The 8,543-nt window shown below is 33.0% G+C and overlaps 1 long non-coding RNA gene across 1 annotated transcript in view; it reads right to left on the reverse strand.

Annotated features, from left to right (window-relative positions):
* Nucleotides 1-4,418: 4,418 nt before the first annotated feature.
* Nucleotides 4,419-8,543, reverse strand: part of LOC111088369 — a 15,909-nt gene continuing 11,784 nt past the window's right edge. Inside the window, exon 4 of the long non-coding RNA XR_002612904.1 lies at nucleotides 4,419-4,429. This is a non-coding gene — a long non-coding RNA (uncharacterized LOC111088369). The remainder of the gene's footprint in view (nucleotides 4,430-8,543) is intronic.

Genomic DNA, 8,543 nt, shown 5'->3' on the forward strand with positions numbered 1-8,543 from the left:
CCGGGCACTGGGGACCACTATGAAATTCTTGTTTCTCCTCTCCTGTCTGCTGTTGTTGTTCCTGAACATAATGTCCTTCCCTTTCTTTATACTAAATTTTACCCGTTACAAGTCCCACACTCGAAAAAGCTAACCAATAAGTTTACATTAACCTTTTTTGGTTGTATCAGATCATTCAGTGAAGTAAATTAACACTTTCCAGCTGTAGCAGATAAACCTTTAAAATCAAGTTAACCTTCATTATTTGTAGCATGGTGGTGAGTATATAATGTTAACCTTCCATTTCTAGCAGAGTGAGTAGCAAAGTCAGATAACCCTTCTCAGAGCTAACAAAATGAACAGCCAATGAAGTTAACCATTTTTCAAATAAAGCTAACTGAAGAGTTGGTTAATTCATCAGAGCTTTATCAGAGAAACCTTAACAATTAAATCTGTTAATTCTTCTAGTCTGTATCAGAGAAACCTTTACAATTAAATATGTTAATTCTTCTGATCTGTATCAGAGGAACCTTTACAATTAAATCCGTTAATTCTTCTGATCTGTATCAGAGAAACCTTAACAATTAAAGCTGTTAATTCTTCTGGTCTGTATCATAGAAACCTTTACAAATAAATCTGTTAATTCTTCTGGTCTGTATCAGAGAAACCTTAATAATTAAACCAACATTACTCGGTTTTACTAAAGAGAACAATCAGCTGAGTTACCTTTATCAGCTTGGTTGTGACGAAGCAGGTTCAAGATTCACTTACACTAACCCTTTCTTGTTTCTAACAGGCCAGGTTTACTCCTTCTAGGACATAACACAGTAACAGAGTGATCGATCAGCGTGCCCTAACTTTTTTAATCTATTCCTTATTCTAAATGTCTTGCGAACAGTATTGTGAAAATAAATACAACTCGTGCTTGTACTCTTGTTCTGTTGTATATTATGTACTAATACTGTCAAATGTGCCACAATGTATTCTACAGTTTAATCAAGATGTCACTGCATGATACAACTCATTGTAGCAAAAATGTTGTCATAGAGTACTGAAGATGTATTGTAATACATGAAGTTCTAACATAAATGCTGCTACATCATACTCAAAAGGCTTATTAATATACGTTTACGTGTAACATAAGGACTTTTAAGGTAATATGTCTGAACTGAAAAAGCATTAAGTTTAGGAATAACACGTAATAATGTTACAACAATAATAATTATTCTATTTTAGCCTATTTTAATATGTACCGATCTAAGTAATTATAACACAGATACTGTTAGAGAATACTGCGTATTAATACAGCTAATCTAATTGTACACCGAAGCAGTTAATTGTAATCCAACTGACGCTCCAACTTACTCATATGATATAACTTTGTAATTAATTGTTACACAAATACTGTTACAAAACACTTTAATTTCGTACTTTCACAATTAACTGTTGCTCGAAAATTATACTACATAAAATTAAAATATGTACTATTATAGGTTAAGCAAATGTTGCTACAATGTACGTTGTGTGTCGCAGCATCTAAATGCTGGTACAGCGTTCTCAAATATAGCTAGTTGACTGCATCATATATACATATAACTGCTACAACGTATTATGAATATGTACTATTATGTATAACTACAGGAAAGATTTAATCACGGCGTACTTTCAATGTTTATTTAAACGATAAGGTGTTACAAACAAAATATTGTGTATAAATACGTCTATAGATTATACAAACTCTTTTAATCATAGTTTAAAAAATAGATAACTTTTATTGTTCATTTCGAGATAAAGTTATTTTCGTTCATTATTTTTAACCACGTTTAAAATGTTTGAGTACCGTCCTTCGTAGTTAACTTTAATCCACGTTTAGAGTGTTTTAGTGAAAATGTGAATTAACATCAATGTACCTCACAACCCAAATCCTTCATGATAAAATTATTCTCGTCACTTATGTGGTGACGAAAGAAAATGTGAATTAACATCAATGTACCTCACAACCCAAATCTGTCATAATAAAGCTATTCTCGTCACTTATATGGTGACGAAAGAAAATGTGAATTAACATCAATGTACCTCACAACCCAAATCCTTCATAATAAAGTTATTCTCGTGACTTATATGGTGACGAAAGAAAATGTGAATTAACATCAATGTACCTCACAACCCAAATCTGTCATAATAAAGTTATTCTCGTCACTTATATGGTGTCGAAAGAAAATGTGAATTAAATCAATGTACCTCACATGGAGTTAATATGGCTTACCAAGAAAACTGAACCAAATAAACAGCCTTCGTTTACAGCTCACTTATCGAGTTAACATGGCTGACCAACAAAACTGAACCAAAAAAAAGAAACAGCCTTCGTTTACAGCTCACTTATGGAGTTAACATGGCTGACCAAGGAAACTGAACCAACAAAACAAAGAAACAGCCTTCGTTTACAGCTCACTTATGGAGTTAACATGGCTGACCAAAGAAAGTGAACCAACAAAACAAACAAACAGCCTTCGTTTACAGCTCACTTATGGAGTTAACATGACTGACCAAGGAAAGTGAACCAACAAAACAAATAAACAGCCTTCGTTTACAGCTCACTTATGGAGTTAACATGGCTGACCAAAGAAAGTGAACCAACAAAACAAAGAAACAGCCTTCGTTTACAGCTCACTTATGGTGTTAACATGGCTGACCCAGAGAATCGAACCAGCAAAACAAATAAACGGACTTCGCTTACAGCTCACACTGTCAGGATTACCTGAAGGAGTTAACATGGCTGACCATTATAATTGAACCAACAAAACAAATAAACAGACTTCGCTTACAGCTCACACTGTCAGGATCACCTGAAGGAGTTAACATGGTTGACTAAGAAAAATGAATCAACAAAAGAGAAAAACAGTATTAATTTACAGCTCACATTGATGGAGCTGCTAAAGCATGACTAAGTCACTTACAGCTCACATTGATGAAGCTGCTAAAGCATGACTTACTAAAGCATGACTAAATCATTTATAGTTCACACTGATGGAGCTACTAAAGTATGAATAAATCATTTATAGTTCACACTGATAGAGCTACTAAAGTATGAATAAATCATTTATAGTTCACACTGATGGAGCTACTAAAGCATGACTAAATCATTTATAGTTCACATTGACGGAGCTACTAAAGCATGACTAAATCATTTATAGTTCACACTGACGGAGCTACTAAAGTATGACTAAATCATTTATAGTTCACATTGATGGAGCTACTAAAGCATGGCTAAATCATTTATAGTTCACATTAACGGAGCTACTAAAGCATGAATAAATCATTTACAGCTCACAGTAGCGGAGCTACTAAAGCATGACTAAATCATTTATATTTCACATTGACGGAGCTACTAAAGTATGACTAAATCATTTATAGTTCACACTGATGGAGCTACTAAAGTATGACTAAATCATTTATAGTTCACACTGATGGAGCTACTAAAGCATGACTAAATCATTTATAGTTCACACTGATGGAGCTACTAAAGCATGACTAAATCATTTATAGTTCACATTGACGGAGCTAATAAAGCATGACTAAATCATTTATAGTTCACACTGATGGAGCTACTAAAGCATGACTAAATCAGTTATAGTTCACATTGACGGAGCTATTAAAGCATGACTAAATCATTTATAGTTCACACTGATGGAGCTACAAACAAAGTACCTTCAGCTCTGCCTGAAACTATACTTTACTTATTTTCAAATCCTCAGAGGATTGAGAGCAGTGAAAGACTTCACTGGTTTCTAAATGAACACAAGCCTAGAAAAAAAATCTTCCCTTCAGCTTCACTAGGACTAAACTCGACTATATTTTGATACACAAACCATAGATCACTCAAGAAAGTTCTTTTACTCTAGTGTCACACTTGCTAATAGCTTATGGAACCAATTTTGGCAGAAGTTGAGAAATAACTAAGTTAAAAGTGAATGGAGTTCTTATTATCTTCAACCATTCTATTCGTTTGTAGTTAAGCATAAAGTTACACAATGGGCTATCTATGCTGTGCCCACGACGGGTACAGCCATTTTGTAGCACTGAATCTGAGTGTTTCATGTTTCGATCAAGCAATAGACCAGTCTGTTATCTGAAAACTATACGTAAGTCGAATTTTTAGAGCGATATACATGAATGATGCAAATCAGATCATGTTTTCAAATTACTTTACATACGTTTTTGGGGTCATAATGTGTGTGTGTGTTTGACAACTTCAACTGACAAGGTGCTTTGTAATGAAACATTAACATAAATTGTTAAAGTTCCTTACATTATTAAAAATATTTCTCGATGGCAGCAAATGCCAAAACCAAGTAAAAAACATTCGCTAGTGTTTATAACAGCAAGATGTCTAAATATATCCAATCACATTTTTTCATGAAGATATGATCTTTTAATACTGAACACAGACCTATTAATTCAACGCTTAACAAAACACATGTGGTTAAAAGAAATATTTACTTTGACTAATTATAAAATAAACGAATAAAACTTTCCAAGAAATCACTATGTCAACAAAATAGGTAAATACAGGCTCCTTCGCGTTAATAGTTTGTTGTTTTTTTCTAACAAGCTTTCGAATGCTGAACTGTAAAGATCATGAGACTAAAGTTAGGTCATTAGACTAAAATTACTGACTTTTAAATTGTTCATATTTTAAGGAAAACTACTAACGAATGAAGACAACAAAACCAACTATACATATATATCCAGACTTGACTTGTGCAATACAAGAATACAACATTATACATATATATGAATATATTTCACAGCTATCTATATTATATCCAAGATGCATAAGCATTGCATAATCCCTGACAAGTTAATTATGTAAAAACACAACATTTTTATTATAGATGTACGCGCCAACAAATACATGATCGTGCCAAACAAACTGTAACACGCAATGTAAAAGTATCCCATTTATACAAGAGTATAGTAAAAATGTCTGAGGCCATAGGAACCAAAAGCATTGGGGATATTCCGTCTACTAGACATACCTAAAACAACAAATGCAAAACTGGAAAACAAACTACAGATTCAATAAGGAGTTAGAATCTGTGTGCTAGATGTTAAGCTGTGGTTGAGGAATGTTTGTCTTTTGAAGTTGATGTACCTCCATTTGAACGTTGGTTTAGCTACGTTTTCGTGTTTGAAGTAGATTCACCTCAAGTTAAGCTGTGGTTGAGGAATGTTTGTCTCTTGAAGTTGATGTACCTCCATTTGAACGTTGGTTTAGCTACGTTTTCGTGTTTGAAGTAGACCCACCTCAAGCTATAGTTGAGGTACGTTTGTCTCTTGAAGTTGATGTACCTCCATTTGAACGTTGGTTTAGCTATGTTTTTGTGATTGAAGTAGACCCACCTCAAGCTATAGTTGAGGTACGTTTGTCTCTTGGAGTTGATGTACCCCCATTTGAACGTTGGTTTAGCTACGTTTTCGTGTTTGAAGTAGACCCACTTCAAGTTAAGCTGTGGTTGAGGAATGTTTGTCTCTTGAAGTTGATGTACCTCCATTTGAACGTTGGTTTAGCTATGTTTTTGTGATTGAAGTAGACCCACCTCAAGCTATAGTTGAGGTACGTTTGTCTCTTGGAGTTGATGTACCTCCATTTGAACGTTGGTTTAGCTACGTTTTTGTGATTGAAGTAGACCCACCTCAAGCTATAGTTGAGGTACGTTTGTTTCTTGAAGTTGATATAATAGAAATCGAGGGTAATTGATTTATTATATTTTTATGTATCTAAGGGTAACTATCATGACCATAACCGGCTATGGACAGTAAACACTGGTAGGGTTCAAGGTCGTTGTGGGATAAGGTGAATCTACTTCAAACACGAATACGTAGCTAAACCAACGATCAAATGGAGGTACATCAACTTCAAGAGACAAACATTCCTCAACCACAGCTTAACTTGAGGTGAATCTACTTCAAACACGAAAACGTAGCTAAACCAAAAACCAAATGGAGGTACATCAACTTCAAGAGACAAACATTCCTCAACCACAGCTTAACTTGAGGTGAATCTACTTCAAACACGAAAACGTAGCTAAATCAACGATCAAATGGAGGTACATCAACTTCAAGAGACAAACATTCCTCAACCACAGCTTAACTTGAGGTGAATCTACTTCAAACACAAACGCGTTAAGTTGAGGTGAACCTACTTCTAGCACAAATAAAATGCAACCATATACCAATGTTAAATGGAGGTAAGTGTGGGTGTACTTCAAACCAAACATTTGGCTAAATAAACGTATAGAGGAAGATGTGGGAACTTCAAACATAGAAACTTGGCTAAACATGAACCTTTCGAACAGTGCTACAAACTCTTCAGTTAATAAACTTTCAAACAGTGCTCCAAACTGTTGAGTTAATCAACTTGTGAAGTGATATCATGAACCTTTCGAACAGTGCTACAAACTCTTCAGTTAATAAACTTGTGAAGTCACCACACGAATCTTTCTAACAGTGCTACAAACTCTTCAGTTAATAAACTTTCAAACAGTGCTCCAAACTGTTGAGTTAATCAACTTGTGAAGTCATAACATGAACCTTTCGAATAGTGATACAAACTGTTGAGTTAATCAACTTGTGAAGTCAAACATGAACCTTTCGAACAGTGCTACAAACTCTTCAGTTAATAAACTTGTGAAGTCACCACACGAAACTTTCGAACAGTACTACAAACTGTTGAGTTAATCAACTTGTGAAGGCACCACACGAAACTTTCAAACAGTACCACAGACTGTTGAGTTAACGAACTGCTCACTAACTATAATCAGCTTAAGTCTGAACTAAACGTAAATGAGTGGCCTTTTCCAAAATAATTCTGATATAAGCAGACTTTTGCATCTGAAAATATTGATCGCTCAACATTTGATCTCTTCCTAATTCAACGTTGCGATTCAGGAAATTCTATGCGTGACGGTATTAAAATCGAATTGAAGCGCGAGTGAGTATTTTCCTTTTCTCAATTAAAACTATAAAACGTTAAAGAGATGAGTTAATAAATTCCTTAACTTTATTATGTTCTCTGTGATTATGTCTAAAATAAATAATAGTTGTTTTCGGCAAATAATCAATACTTAAAGCTTAATGAAAACTTTCTGCATTTATAGTTCACGTTTTGGAAATTCTAAGTGATATATATATATATATAAAGCACACAATATTTAACAAGTTCATATCTTTGCTACACCTAAGGAAGAGCTCGTACAGACGATATTTCCTTTTTCTGTTTCTATAGTAACCTATATAAAATCTTAATAGTATGAATAGATATCTCTAGGGAAGCTTAGTATCATGAAAAGGATAGGTTTGTATTTTGTCTTTACGGCTCATGTAACCGGCGAATTTCATCAGCAATAATTAATATGGTTGATGGGATATCATAGGGTATTTCTGAAGATATAAATAACATCAAAAACATTACCTTTCCAGTAGTTTCTCGTAAACAACACAGAAATGGTTGTGTTAAAATCCATATATTAGTGGAAAACTGGTTACTTCTGGATATGGAAGGACTGTTAGTTCAGTAGCGTTACAGGTGGTTCCAGCGTTGATATATAAACACAAAATATAATCAAGATGAATTTAATATGTAAATACGAACCTTTCTTGATATAATCAAGATGAATTTAATATGTAAACTGAACCTTTCTTGATATAATCAAAATGAATTTGACATGTAAACATGAACCTTTCTTGATATAATCAAAATGAATTTGACATTTAAACATGAACCTTTCTTGATATAATCAAAATGAATTTGACATGTAAACACGAACCTTTCTTCATATAATCAAAATGAATTTGACATGTAAACACGAACCTTTCTTCATATAATCAAGATGAATTTGATATGTAAACACGAACCTTTCTTGATATAATCAAGATGAATTTGACATGTAAACACGAACCTTTCTTGATATAATTTATTAAAGAATCTTTAACATTTCTTAGATATAAAGCTTAAATATGTCTTTGAAATGTTCACAAATATCTTCGCTGTAATATATCACAAACAGGTGGCATTATCAGAATATTACTTTATTAAAATAAAGAAATTATTTTTCATAAAACAAATATAAGATTTCCTTTAATGATCCTCAAAGCTGCTTTTATTCAGATACCTAAATATTGATTTTAATTCGTTATGAGCATTTTTATATCACAATCACTTATATTCTTTAAAATTAAATTTTCTTCCTTCCCCTCACTATTTTTTCTGTTTTTATTAATCTAATAAAATGTATCGACGTAATAATTGTTTTTTTTTAGGGGGGGAATAGTCACGTCTTCCTGATGTAATCACAAAGAAAAAATTTCACAAATTCCACGAATATTTCTATCATGGAATTAATGATGAAACTTTGTTTCATAAAAATTAAAACAGTTTTATTAAATAATAATTGCTATTCTTTTATTTCATATAATCACCAAAATTTCCTTCGATATAGAATTTTTTCCTAAGGAAATGACGAATATTTCTTTGATATAATTGAAAACATATTTTCATGTAA

This window comes from Limulus polyphemus, unplaced genomic scaffold (assembly GCF_000517525.1).
Source record: "Limulus polyphemus unplaced genomic scaffold, Limulus_polyphemus-2.1.2 Scaffold3631, whole genome shotgun sequence".
NCBI classification, from domain to species: Eukaryota; Metazoa; Arthropoda; class Merostomata; order Xiphosura; family Limulidae; genus Limulus; species Limulus polyphemus.